The sequence below is a fragment of the Halichoerus grypus genome, chromosome 9 (assembly GCF_964656455.1).
Source record: "Halichoerus grypus chromosome 9, mHalGry1.hap1.1, whole genome shotgun sequence".
Taxonomy (NCBI): Eukaryota; Metazoa; Chordata; class Mammalia; order Carnivora; family Phocidae; genus Halichoerus; species Halichoerus grypus.
Genome location: NC_135720.1, coordinates 143,933,992 through 143,947,483, shown reverse-complemented (window position 1 = coordinate 143,947,483; position 13,492 = coordinate 143,933,992). Strand labels below are relative to the sequence as shown.

General features: G+C 47.4%; 1 long non-coding RNA gene across 3 annotated transcripts in view; it reads left to right on the top strand.

The window, feature by feature from the left end:
• Positions 1-13,492, top strand: part of LOC144379142 (uncharacterized) — a 60,909-nt gene that overhangs the window by 249 nt on the left and 47,168 nt on the right. The window contains exons 1-3 of one of the 3 annotated variants that reach the window (XR_013441499.1): positions 6,582-6,644; positions 7,069-7,127; positions 10,971-11,355. The exons of 1 other annotated variant lie outside the window; for it this stretch is intronic. This is a non-coding gene — a long non-coding RNA (uncharacterized LOC144379142). Of the gene's footprint in view, positions 1-6,581; positions 6,645-7,068; positions 7,128-10,970; positions 11,356-13,492 lie in introns of those variants that run through there. One more of the 3 variants, XR_013441500.1, reaches the window with a different exon arrangement.

Below are 13,492 nucleotides of genomic sequence, written 5' to 3'. Positions count from 1 at the left end.
GAAAAGGAGGACGGGGGCGAGACATGCAGTATTGCTGTTTTTAATGTATTTTAAGTTTTAGAGCTGATTGTGTTACGTAACGAAAGCATGAATTATACATAACTGTTAAGCAGCACGCTGAATTGTTTGCAGAGAAAATCAAGTTAATCTAATACTCAAATTGTAATGATTAATAAGAGAATGCGGCAAGGTCGTGTAATTTTTTTTGACTTTTTAAAATATTTTATTTATTTATTTGTTAGCGAGAAAGAGACTGAGCACAAGCAGGGGGAGCGGCAGGCAGAGGGGGAATCAGACTCCCCGCCGAGCAGGGAGCCCGATGTGGAGCTGGATCCCAGGACGCTGGGTCAGCCTGAGCCCAAGGCAGACGCTTAATGACCGAGCCACCCAGGCGCTCCAAGGTGGTGTAATTTTTAAAAATGTGTAATCACAACTGCATTTCCTATCCCCAGCACAAGGTAGGAAACATACTTGTAAAAGACAGCAGTTGCGTGAAGGGCAGTAGGAGGTGCCGGCTTCCAGTTACGGAATCAGTAAGTGAAGGGAATAAGAGACACAGCGCAGAGAATATGGTCAGTGGTATTGTAGTAGTGATGTGTGGGGACACCTGGCAGCCACACTTGTGGTGAGCACAGCATCATGTGTGAAGCTGTACTATGTTGTACACCTGAAACTAATGTAACAGTCTGTCAACTACACTCAAATTTAAAAATGGGGGGAAAAAGACAGCTAGTATAGGAGTGAAGAAATGCATAAGGTACCTTAATGGAAACATTTTATAAACTTGTATTTATTAAGTATAGGTAATGGAGCTATATATCATGTCTGTGTATAGAACTCAATATCATAAAGATGTCATTATGATATTCCTAAGTTAGTATACAAATTCAATGCAAAGTCAAGCAAAATCCCAAGAATGTGTTCTGTGGAAATTAACTGTTCTTTTTAATTTTGCGTCTTTTTTTTAAGATTTTATTTATTTGAGAGAGAGTGAGCAAACAAGCGAGACAGAGAAAGAGAGAGAGCGTGCTCATGAGCAGGGGTAGAGGCAGAGGGAAAGGGAGAAGTAGACTCTCCTGATGAGCAGGGAGACTGACTAGGGGCTCTATCTCAGGACCCCGAGATCATGACCTGAGTGGAAGGCAGACACTTAACCGACTGAGCCACCCAGGTGCCCCAAGAGTAAAGTCTTAAAAGTCAAAAAGTGAAACTTTAACACTTTAAAAAAAAAAAAGATTTTATTTATTTATTTGAGAGAGGAAACACAAGCAGGTGTAGGAACAGAGGGAGAGGGACAAGGAGACTCTCTGCTGAACATGGAGCCCATCTTGGGGCTCCATCCCACAGCCCTGAGATGGTGACCTGAGCCGAAATCAAGAGTTGGATGCTCAACCGAGGCACCCAGGCACCCCAAAACTTTAATACTTTTAAAAGAAAACTTAGGATCATTTCTTTGTGACCTCAAGTAGAGCAAGATTTGCTTTAAAATGCACAGACTGTGAAGGAGTAATAAATAATAAATAAATTTGGCCTTATTAAAAATTAAAACTATATTTAAAAACACCAGAAACTAGTGGAAAAATTAAGCAAACAACTGAGAGAAGATATTTGCAACATGTATAACCAACAAAGGTTCAGTACACTGAATATATAATGAATGTCCATAAATAAATAAGGGGGAAAAAGCCAGCAACCAAACAGAAAAAAAAAAAAAAATGACAAAAAAAGTGCACAGGCAATTCACAGAGGAGGAATCTTGCATGACCAGTAAACATAGGCAAATACGCTGAATCATTAGTAATTAAGGAAAGGCCAATTTAAAACCATATCAGGGCGCCTGGGTGGCTCAGTTGGTTAAGCGACTGCCTTCGGCTCAGGTCATGATCCTGGAGTCCCTGGATCGAGTCCCGCATCGGGCTCCCTGCTCGGCAGGGAGTCTGCTTCTCCCTCTGACCCTCCCCCCTCTCATGTGCTTGCTCTCTCTCATTCTCTCTCTCTCAAATAAATAAATAAAAAATAAAAAATAAATAAAAATAAAACCATATCATACCCACACCTTAATAACATTTGTGGAAAAAAATGGAATGCTCATACACAGTTGGTAGGGGTATGAATTACTGTACTCACTTAAAAAGCAATTTTGAAATATATATTAAAGTTGAAAATGATATACATACTAGCCCAGCAGCTTTGAAGTATTTACCTTGTAAGAGCTTTGAACTTAAACAAGAGTGTTCATTGAATACTATTCTAGGCTACACAGCTTTTGATGCTCAGGATACAAAAGTGTCCCCCCCACACACAGAAAAGAGACAAAGATCCCTGCCCTCATAGAGCTAATGTTCCAGTGGGGATTGACACCCCCCCCCAAAAAAGACAAACAAAACCCAAAATTTAAACAGAATAATATATAAAGTAGAATGGTAAATGGAAGCTGATGAGCACCATGATAAAAGAAAAAAAAAAAGAACCAAATAAAATCTGGGTAGAGAGATTAGAAGTCCTGGCATGGGAGGGGGCTAGATGAAATATCAGGTGGAAAAGTCAGTGTAAATCACATTGAGGAGGTGATATTTTGGCTGAAATCTGAAGGAGATGGAGTTAGCCATATCTGGATATGGGGTGCGTATCTGGATAAGAGTGTTCCCCGTAGAGGAAACAGCAAGGAAGCCAGGGGGTTGTGAGATAATAGGTAGTTGGTCTCTGCCCCTGGTTCCTGGCAGAGAGCTCCTAAAACCCTCGTAATTTCCTAAGTGATAAGAACATTAGGAGCATCTCTTATTCTACTGAGGTGACTCTGGTGGGCTCCTGGGTGGGAGCTTTTCACCAGACAGACCAAGCCATGATTAGAAGCTTGGAATTTTCAACCCATCTCCACTTCTCCAGAGAGTTAATAATGGAGAAATGGGGTTAATACTGGAAATGGAGTTGATAATTCATCATGGCTACACGAGGAAGCCTCCATAACACCCCAGATGTAGAGTTCAGGGAGCTTCCAGGCTGGTGAGCACACCCACACCGAGAAGGCGATGCATCCCAACTCCTCAGCTTCCCATCACCACCTTGTAACTCAATCCCTGTATTAAATTACTGGTATGTGATATGCCTAGAGTACTTTCTTTTCCCTGAGTGTACTCTGACTGATTTCTGAGTGTACCCTGAAGTAGAAATATTGAGAAGGCAGCTGGAGATATGAACTTGAGACTCAGAAGCAGAAAGATAGCATATAGATCCATGAAAGTGGGAGAGATCACATAGAAAGTTAGTATATAGAGAGAGGAAAAGGGAATTGTTATAGATCAGGTTTGCAGGAAGCTGACCTAAGGCTCCAAGATTTGTATGCAGGAATTTTACTGAAATATATCTTCAGGAATAAGACTCATGAGGAAATTAAGGAAACAGGACCAGACAGAGCAATTGAACTGTGATATGGTTACAAGAGAGGCTCCAGCTGATCTTATCAGAAGCTCCTGAGCTGGGATGGTCCTTTAGAATTGCGCTGCCTTGATGCAAGGTGTCTGGGAGTCGAGAATACCCTTGTGTGAGGCAACTCTTTTTAAGAGGGCAATTCCCACAGACTCAAGTAGGAGCCGTTGTCCACCAATTCTCCAAGCAGCTGGGAAAGCAGTACTCATTTTGGGTCCCGAAGCACGGCATAGACCACAGGCTACCCTTGACCCTTCCAGTCTGTTGTTTGCTATAATAAGAAGTAGGAACAACTACACCAGGATTTCCCTCTCTTCCTGGGGAAACTTACAAGGGTAGATGAGTAGGAAGACTTGCAGCCCCTGCTGACATAGCACATCTTAAAGTCATAAAGAATATTCATTTTCTCCCTCCTCTACTACCCATTCTAGATTCCCCTCATCCTTGACTACTACCGCTGATGATCTGGGGGGTATTCCTGGTAGGTGACCCATACATTCATTGCTGATACGTCTAAACTTCTGGTCGCTATGCTCCTCTCAGGCAATAGGTGTTGTATTTGTCCATTTTTTATAAAAATTGCTCAGCAAAGAACCAAGACACATCCACTCAAGTGGATCACCTGAGTGACAAACTTTTTCTTCCCTGTCTTCATTGTGTAACAGCACTCCTACCTTCTGATGATGGGACCATCAGTTCCTGCCTGGGTGGTTACTCCTCTCCTTGTCTGCTGGAGTTTTGGAAAAAGGAGGCTTAAATGTCTGGGTGCCAACCCTACCTTTAAGTTTACAGTCTCCCTCTTTCTCATGGCAGAAGTATCCAGGAACTGAGACTTCCAGACTCAGAGGGTAGAAAGCACAAATTTCCCCACGTGGTGACATATAGTCTCTTCCCTTCCTTAGCAGACCCCCAGTGCTACCCCAACCAGCTTTTGCTGCATATAACCCTAGGAACTGACCTAATGGCCAGATGTGGATGTGGATAGATCCTGAAGAGGCATATGATGTCTTGCTGAGCAGAACCTCTACATCATCTTCAAGCAAGGTGGCAACACTAGCTTTTAACTGGGGGTCATGGAATAATTCTGCAGGCCCATAGGGTTCATTGAGGAATCTGAGGATCCATGACTCTTGAGGCTTTGACTGAGCTATTCCCGTCTGAAGTCTCAGAGTTACATTCCTTCTCAGTCAGCTCTCTGGCGGTGGCTTAGCATACCTACCAGGTTCGATAATATCCTTGTTTGGAGCTCTGCTACTCTTTCAATTAAGTCCTGGGTCTGATCCTCTGCTTTTTCTGCCCTCTGGCTGAAGGAGATGAGACTTCATATGGTGCCAAAGAAGCCCTCTGGATTTCACACTTTACCTTATATTAGTGCTTAATCACCCTCAGAATTTCACTGCCTTCTTTTAATACATCAGTGGCCACCAGTGCAAAACCCTGACCATTCTTTTGGCCAAACTATTTCTCAGAGTTGTTTATGCAGCTTGTAACTTTGAGAAATGAGGTGACATTTTCCTCTAGACAAAGTGTAAACTTAGTTAACTACATACTACAAAAATGGCAGATTCCTAGGGCACCTGGGTGGCTCACTTGTTAAGCGTCTGCCTTTGGCTCAGGTCATGATCCCGGGGTCCTGGGATCGAGTCCCGCATCGGGCTCCCTGCTCAGCGGGAAGCCTGCTTCTCCCTCTCCCACTCCCCCTGTTTCTGTTCTCTCTCTCGCTGTGTCTCTGTCAAATAAATAAATAAAAATTTTTTAAAAATTTAAAAAGGTGGCAGATTCCCTAAGCTTAGGTCTCCCCCGCCCCGAGATGCAACACAGACTCATTGTGTGCATATCATCCATCTGGATCCATCTTGTAACTTCTTTCAGATTTGGGGGCAAGTAGAACTGGCACATATATGAATATTCATGCTGCTTGCTCTCTATGAATAATGAAGTCCTTTGTTTCTGACCCTGAAGTCTTATGTCTTTGAGACCATCCATGAAACATTAAAGGCTAGTTTTTAGTTTGTAAGATGAATAAAATAAAATCCCAGACTCACCTCACCTGAAATAATGCACCCAAAAATTTATTACCTCCCATGAATATCCTATTCTCCTTTCACCGCCATTGAAGTTTTTAACAATTGTACTGCAACCTCCTATCAGGGCTATGGGTGTTGCCCTATCCCCTTGCCCTGGATTCTCATCACCAGTCCACATCAGGTCTCCGACTCCCAAATTCCATTTTTGAAACTACTTCCTAGGATCACTTCCAATATTAAATGTAGGTTCAGTTCTCTAGGTAAGAGATTCTGAGATGTGTGTGTAAGAAATTTATTGAGTGAGTGCTGTAGAGAAGCACTATTGGGTGGAGAGGGAAGTTGAACAGAGACATCAACTAATTCTACAAGGGGCTCTGGAACCAGAGCAATTGTCCTTCAGAGTTGTCTTGCCTCAAAGCAAGGAGTCAAGGTTGCATATACCCCTCAGCAATGATCGGCCACTGAACGTGAGATGCCATGTTTGGGGACCTGATCTTGAGGTATGGAGTTGTCATTGTGGTGAAGGACGTGTATCAAGAGCTTCTCAGTCACTGTGAGCAGCAGGGGGAATGAGTGCCTCAGTGGTGATGGAAGGAACTGACCATCAAGCAATAGATTCACTACAAGAATCAATGACTGAACTCTAACATCCCAACATTTAGAGAGTGAAATGATATAGGTAGGATCCATAATGGAAACGATGCAGTAAACAACAAGGTAGGAAAACTATGAGAGTGGTGCCCCAAAGAAGAGTGTGTTTCAAGGAAGAAGGCGTATTAAAAAATGTGAAATGTTGCCAAGAGCCTAGGGTGACAATTTATCACTAGAGTTGGGAATGTGGAGGTCAAGAAGTTTCAATGGAATGGCAAGGACAAACACATGATTTCAGTGGGTTTATAAAAGAAGGGGTATTTTTCCATTTCTGAAACATGAATCTTAATTATTCAGACCTATTCTCTTAGTAAAAACAACCCATGCAGCATACATTATTTACAAGTAAATTCTTAAAAGCATTGCAGAGCTGATAAGATAGTAAGGAATCTCAACTTAAAATCAAAGTAGAAGTGAAAATGCAGAGAGGCAATCAAATACTTAAGTTGATTTTTATCCTGAGACCTTTTGCCAAACAACAATTTCATCTTCAGTCTGATGGTCCTGAAAGTATAAGACAAAGCAGCCGGCCTGCCTAAGGTAAGCATCTGGTAAGAGGTCCTGCTCTGATAAACCCAGCTTCCATAGGGCGGTGGGAGCGGTGAACCAAAAGTAACCCCACTCCTACCTGCATCTGCCTCTAGCAGACTGTAAAGGAAGTTGCCTTGGTATGAACAGAACACAACACAACACAACAGTGCCTGAGAATTGTAACTACAAGCCTGCTTTTGCACGCATTTGTATTCCAAATTCACAAAACCAAGATGGGCCAAAAAGTCTCAAATCATGATTTCAGTTTAAAGTATTCCCCTACCTACCTGACAGAGGCAAATGCAAATCCTCTTAGGAGTACCCACTATTTTCCTTCATTCTACTTGCTTTGAGTTCAGTTTGTTCTTCTTTATCTAGTTTCTTACACTGAGAGGATAGGCTATTGATTTGAGATCTTTCTTTTTTGATACAGGTGCTTACAGCTATAAATTTCCCACTAAGCGTGGCTTTAGCTACATCCCATATATTTTGGTATGTTGTTGTTTTGTTATCAGTCATCTCAAAGTATTTTCTAATTTCCCTTGAAGTTTCTTCTTTGACTCATTGATTACTTAGGAGTGTGTTGTCTAATTTCCAAATATATGTGAATTTCCCGAATTTCCTTTTATTATTCATTTCTAATTTCATTCCAGTGTGGTTGGAGAACATACTCTGTATGATTTCGATCATTTGAAATTTACTGCTTGTTTTATGACTTACCGTAAGTCTGTCTTGAAGAATGTTCCATGCGCATTTTAGATCTCCATGGGTTTTTACTTATTTGTTTAATGCCAGTGTGATTACTGTACATTGTTATATTAGTTTCAAGTGTACAATGTAGTGACCCAACAATTCTATACATTATTCAGTGCTCATCACAATAAGTGTATCCTTAATCCCCTTCACCTGCTTCACCCATCCTCCCACCCACCTTTGTTCTCTATATTTAAGAGTGTGTGTTTTTTTGTCTTTTTTTGTCTTTGATCATTTGTTTTGTTTCTTAAATTCCACATATGAGTGTGAAATCATTTGGTATTTGTGTTTCTCTGACTTTTTTCACTTAACATCATACCCTCTAGATCCATCCCTATCATTGCAAATGGCAAGATTTCATTCTTTGTTATGGTTGAGCAATATTCCATTGTGTGTGTGTGTATGTATATACCACTTCTTCTTTAACCATTCATCTATCAGTGGACACTTGAGCTGCTTCCTTATATTGGCTGTTGTAAATAATGCTGCTATAAACATAAAGGCGCATATATCTTTTTGAATTACTGTTTTCATTTTCTTTGGGCAAATACCCAGTAGTTCTATTTTTAATTTTTCAAGGTGCCTCCATACTGTTTTCCACAGTGATTGTGCCAATTTACATTCCCACCAACAGTGCACAAGGGTTCCTTTTCTCCACATCCTCGCCAACATTTGTTGTTTCTTATGTTTTTGAGTTTAGCCATTCTGAAAGATATGACATGATGTCTCATTGTGGTTTTGGTTTGCATTTCTCTGATGATGAGTGATGTTGAGCATCTTTTCATGTGTCTGTGGCCATTTGTATGTCTTTGGAGAAATGTCCATTCATGTCTAATGCCCATTTTTAATTTATTTTTATTTTTTTAAGATTTATTTATTTAATTGAGAGAGAGAGAGTGCTTTTGGGGGGAGGAGCAGAGGGAGAGAATCTCCAGCAGACTCCCCACTGAACACCGAGCCCCATGCAGGGCTTGATCCCATGACCCATGAGATCATGACCTGAGCCAAAACCAAGAGTTGAGGCTCAACCAGTTGAGCCACCCAGGCACCCCTGAAAGAAACTTGACAGAGGTTTACCCAAATATCAACAATTTAAAATGTTTTTGATCAGGGGCACCTGGGTTGCTCAGTCATTTATGTGTCTGACTCTTGATTTCAGCTCAGGTCATGATCTCAGGTTGTGAGATTGAGCCCCAGGTGGGGCTCCTCTGATGCTCCCATGCTCCCCCGCTCCTCCGATGTTCCCTAGCTCCTCTCCCGTCTCCTCTCCCATCCTCCTCCGATGCTCCTGCGCTCCTCCCATAGTCCTCCTCTGATGCTTCCGCGCTCCTCCCTGGTCCTCCTCCGATGCTCCCGCGCTCCTCCCCTCGTCCTCCTCCGATGTTCCCACGCTCCTCCCTCGTCCTCCTCTGATGCTCCCGCCCTCCTCCGCTGGTCCTCCTCCAGTGTTCCCGCACTCCTCCCTCGTCCTCCTCCGATGCTCCCGCCCTCCTCCCCTGGTCCTCCAGTGTTCCCGCGCTCCTCCCCTGGTCCTCCTCCAGTGTTCCCGCGTTCCTCCCCTGGTCCTCCTCCGATGCTCCCGCCCTCCTCCCCTGGTCCTCCTCCAGTGTTCCCGCGCTCCTCCCCTGGTCCTCCTCCAGTGTTCCCGCCTTCCTCCCCTGGTCCTCCTCCAATGCTCCCGCGCTCCTCCCCTAGTCCTCTTCCGATGCTCCCGCGCTCCTCCTCCGTCCTCCTCTGATGTTCCCGTGCTCCTCCCTCGTCCTCCTCCGATGCTCCCTCCCTCCTCCCCTGGTCCTCCTCCAGTGTTCCCGCGCTCCTTCCGTGGTCCTCCTCCGATGCTCCCGTGCTCCTCCCTCGTTCTCCTCCGATGCTCCCGCCCTCCTCCCCTGGTCCTCCTCCAGTGTTCCCGTGCTCCTCCCCTGGTCCTCCTCCAGTGTTCCCGCCCTCCTCCCCTGGTCCTCCTCCAGTGTTCCCGCGCTCCTCCCCTGGTCCTCCTCCGATGCTCCCGCGCTCCTCCCCTGGTCCTCCTCCAGTGTTCCCGCGCTCCTCCCCTGGTCCTCCTCTGATGCTCCCGCGCTCCTCCCTGGTCCTCCTCCGATGCTCCCGCGCTCCTCCCTGGTCCTCCTCCGATGCTCCCGCGCTCCTCCCCTGGTCCTCCTCCGATGCTCCCGCACTCCTCCCTCGTCCTCCTCCGATGCTCCCGCCCTCCTCCCGTGGTCCTCCTCCAGTGTTCCCGCGCTCCTCCCCTGGTCCTCCTCCAGTGTTCCCGTGCTCCTCCCCTGGTCCTCCTCTGATGCTCCCGCGCTCCTCCCTGGTCCTCCTCCAGTGTTCCCGCGCTTCTCCCCTGGTCCTCCTCCAGTGTTCCCGCCTCCCTCCCCTGGTCCTCCTCCAATGCTCCCGCGCTCCTCCCCTAGTCCTCTTCCGATGCTCCCGTGCTCCTCCTCCGTCCTCCTCTGATGTTCCCATGCTCCTCCCTCGTCCTCCTCCGATGCTCCCTCCCTCCTCCCCTGGTCCTCCTCCAGTGTTCCCGCGCTCCTTCCGTGGTCCTCCTCCGATGCTCCCGTGCTCCTCCCTCATTCTCCTCCGATGCTCCCGCCCTCCTCCCCTGGTCCTCCTCCAGTGTTCCCGTACTCCTCCCCTGGTCCTCCTCCAGTGTTCCCGCCTCCCTCCCCTGGTCCTCCTCCAATGCTCCCGCGCTCCTCCCCTGGTCCTCTTCCGATGCTCCCGCGCTCCTCCTCCGTCCTCCTCTGATGTTCCCATGCTCCTCCCTCGTCCTCCTCCGATGCTCCCGCCCTCCTCCCCTGGTCCTCCTCCAGTGTTCCCGTGCTCCTCCCCGGTCCTCCTCCGATGCTCCCGCGCTCCTCCCTCGTCCTCCTCCGATGCTCCCGCGCTCCTCCCCTGGTCCTCCTCCAGTGTTCCCGCGCTCCTCCCCTGGTCCTCCTCTGATGCTCCCGCGCTCCTCCCCTGGTCCTCCTCCAGTGTTCCCGCGCTCCTCCCCTGGTCCTCCTCCAGTGTTCCCGTGCTCCTCCCCTGGTCCTCCTCTGATGCTCCCGCGCTCCTCCCTGGTCCTCCTCCAGTGTTCCCGCGCTCCTCCCCTGGTCCTCCTCCAATGTTCCCGCCTCCCTCCCCTGGTCCTCCTCCAATGCTCCCGCGCTCCTCCCCTAGTCCTCTTCCGATGCTCCCGTGCTCCTCCTCCGTCCTCCTCTGATGTTCCCGTGCTCCTCCCTCGTCCTCCTCCGATGCTCCCTCCCTCCTTCCCTGGTCCTCCTCCAGTGTTCCCGCGCTCCTCCCCTGGTCCTCCTCCGATGCTCCTGCGCTCCTCCCGTGGTCCTCCTCCAGTGTTCCCGCGCTCCTCCCTGGTCCTCCTCTGATGCTCCCGCGCTCCTCCCCTGGTCCTCCTCCAGTGCTCCCGCGCTCCTCCCCTGGTCCTCCTCCGATGCTCCCCGCGAGCTCCGCCAGCTCACCTCGGTGTTCTCGGCCGCCAATTCGGCTTAGTACAGGTATCTGTGTTCTAAGTACACAGCGGTAACTACAGCCTAGGCTGACTCACAAAACATTTATTTCATTTCACGTACACATCAGCCTTATGTAGTTACTTGTTCACCAGCCCGCGTCTCCTCCTCGACTCCGAGAATCCAGAAGACAGTTGCAACAAAACCCGGTATTCTCAGCCTCACAAGCACCGTCTCGTCTGGTGCTGTCAACACCCAGGGCGAGCAGTGGAACTCGAGAGACCGCGGCGTTTCCGAGGCAGCCCGACCTCGAGGACGGGCCCTCCCCCACGGGAGCCGGAGCTGGGCGGCGAGGTGGCCACCGAGACGCGGCGCCCTCCGGGGTCCTAGAGAGGACAGGAGAGCTCCTGGAAGGCGCCTGGGCTCAGGCGGCTGACGCACTTCCGGCCTGTGGGGCTGCTCGGTTGCCAGGGTGTTGCTCCCCGCCGCGGTGCCGAAGCGTCCCTGGACCGAAGGTGAGTTTCGGCCCGGGAGGAATGAAGGTCCGCGCCTTGGAGTAGGCGGGGAGGAGCCGTGGGCGCTGGCCTGGCCCCGGACGCCTTCTGCAGCCCGGGCGGAGTGGGAGAGACTCCCCCCGAGGGCGGGGCTGGGGGGGGCGCGACTGGGGTCCTGCTCCCCGCGGGCAGCCGCACGCCCATACCCCTTTGTTCAGCCAGTGTTAGCGTTATGAAGCATTTATTCCTTGTGTTCTTTTCTCTGAATATTTCACAGGAGGTAACAAGCATCAGGACTTGTCGTTCCTAAATAGTCCCGAGTGTGTATCTTCAAAAATTGGGATCTTATGGACGCGAATCGTGACGGCAGTACCATTAACACACCTCACTAAATGTGGGAGCATTCCGTAAAACCACCTAACACCTAGCTCCCATCCCCTTAGTTGTCTTACCGGCGTCTTTCGCAACTGATTTGCACCACCTGGGATCCAGTTAAAGACCATTCATTGCATGTAGTTGTCTTTGAAAATTTGGAACAGTCCTGCTCGTCCCGTGTCTCTTCCCCGTCGGTTGCCTTGTTGCGGGGAATACTTGCCCTTCCTCCAGTAGAGCAGCGCCGTTTCTGGATTTGCCTGTTTCCTCATGGTATTTAAATGGCTCCTCCATTCATTTGTCATTGTATTTGGTTATGCTTTGGGGTTTATTTTGCAACACAAGTGGTTGACGATTTTTGTTATTTCTCTTGTTGCTAATATGGTGAAGCCAATAGGAAAAATGCTCTTTTGTGCTTTTTCCTCCGTGATTTTAGTTCAGTTAAGGAACAGGACGACACACTATCAAATTCTGCGATTGTATCACCCTTTATCATGTGTTTGCTGGCTGACACCTAATAGGCACTGAGTATCTGTGAAGTGAATTCTTTTGTGGGTTACAGGTAATGCACAGAAACCGAATATTGGATTTAGAATGAGCTCTCCTACTTCCTTCAGGAATATACCTAACATGCCTCCAAGATTATGGCTTTTATTTCACCAAGTTCTAATTCTTTCCTGCCCCCTCTGTGAGCTACAAACTCCTGTGTATACCCAGCTCTTCATACAGCTCCAGAAACATCTGTCCAAAGACTGAAGCACTTTTTTACAAATAAAGATTAAGCTGTTTTGCTTTTCAGGAGTATTTTTCAAAGTTAAGTTAACTTGAAGAATACAGCAACATACTTAGGTGGAAGTCTTTCTGGATCCAGTGCAATAGCCTCCACCCCCGTTCTTCTTTCAACTGGGCTTTTCTGCTTCCATTTCTGCTTCCACTTCTGCTTCCACCTTCGTTCCCTAAGCTCATTCACCACCCAGGAGCAGAGCTTCTTAACACATAAATCCAGTTAAATCCAGTCTTTTCACTTCTCTTCTTAAAAGTCTTCCATGACTTTTGCACTTAAAATCCAAGCTCCTGTGCCTGCACGATCTGGCTTATCTTGCCAGCCTAAATTTTTACCACTCTCATTTGGCTGGATCCACTCCAGGCTCCTTTCATTTGTTTGACCACACCTTACCCTACCTTAGGGCCTTTGAACAGAGTCAAGTGCTCTTCCTGTCCCCACTTCTACTCTTTGCATGGCTCACTCCTTTTCGCTCTTAAGGACTCCACTTAGATGTTTACCTCACCTCCCACCACTCTATCTTCATAGGTCCTCCGTTTATTTGATACCTCAGGGTCTGGCTGGTTTTCCTCACAGTACTTCTGTCACCTAGTCCTTATTTGCCTGCCTCCTTACCCACTTTTGTCTTTCGGTTTGTCTTTCCTAATGGAATGTAAGCTCCAGCAAAACAGAGAGGGGTTCTGTCTTCTTCACAGTTGCATCTCTAGTACCTCACAGAGTGGCGGGGTATGTCATAGGTGCTCAGAGAACATTTACTGAGTGAATAAATGGCAACAGTATCTGCCTAGAACACAGTCAGGAACCAGGACATCAGAAAAACTCAAATAGGAAAACTTAAGAGTGTGTAATAGAAACGGCACCAAATCTACTCAGTATATTTATTTATTTATTTTTTAAAGATTTTATTTATTTATTTGAGAGAGAATGAGAGACAGAGAGCATGAGAGGGAGGAGGGTCAGAGGGAGAAGCAGACTCCCTGCCAAGCAGGGAGCCTGATGCGG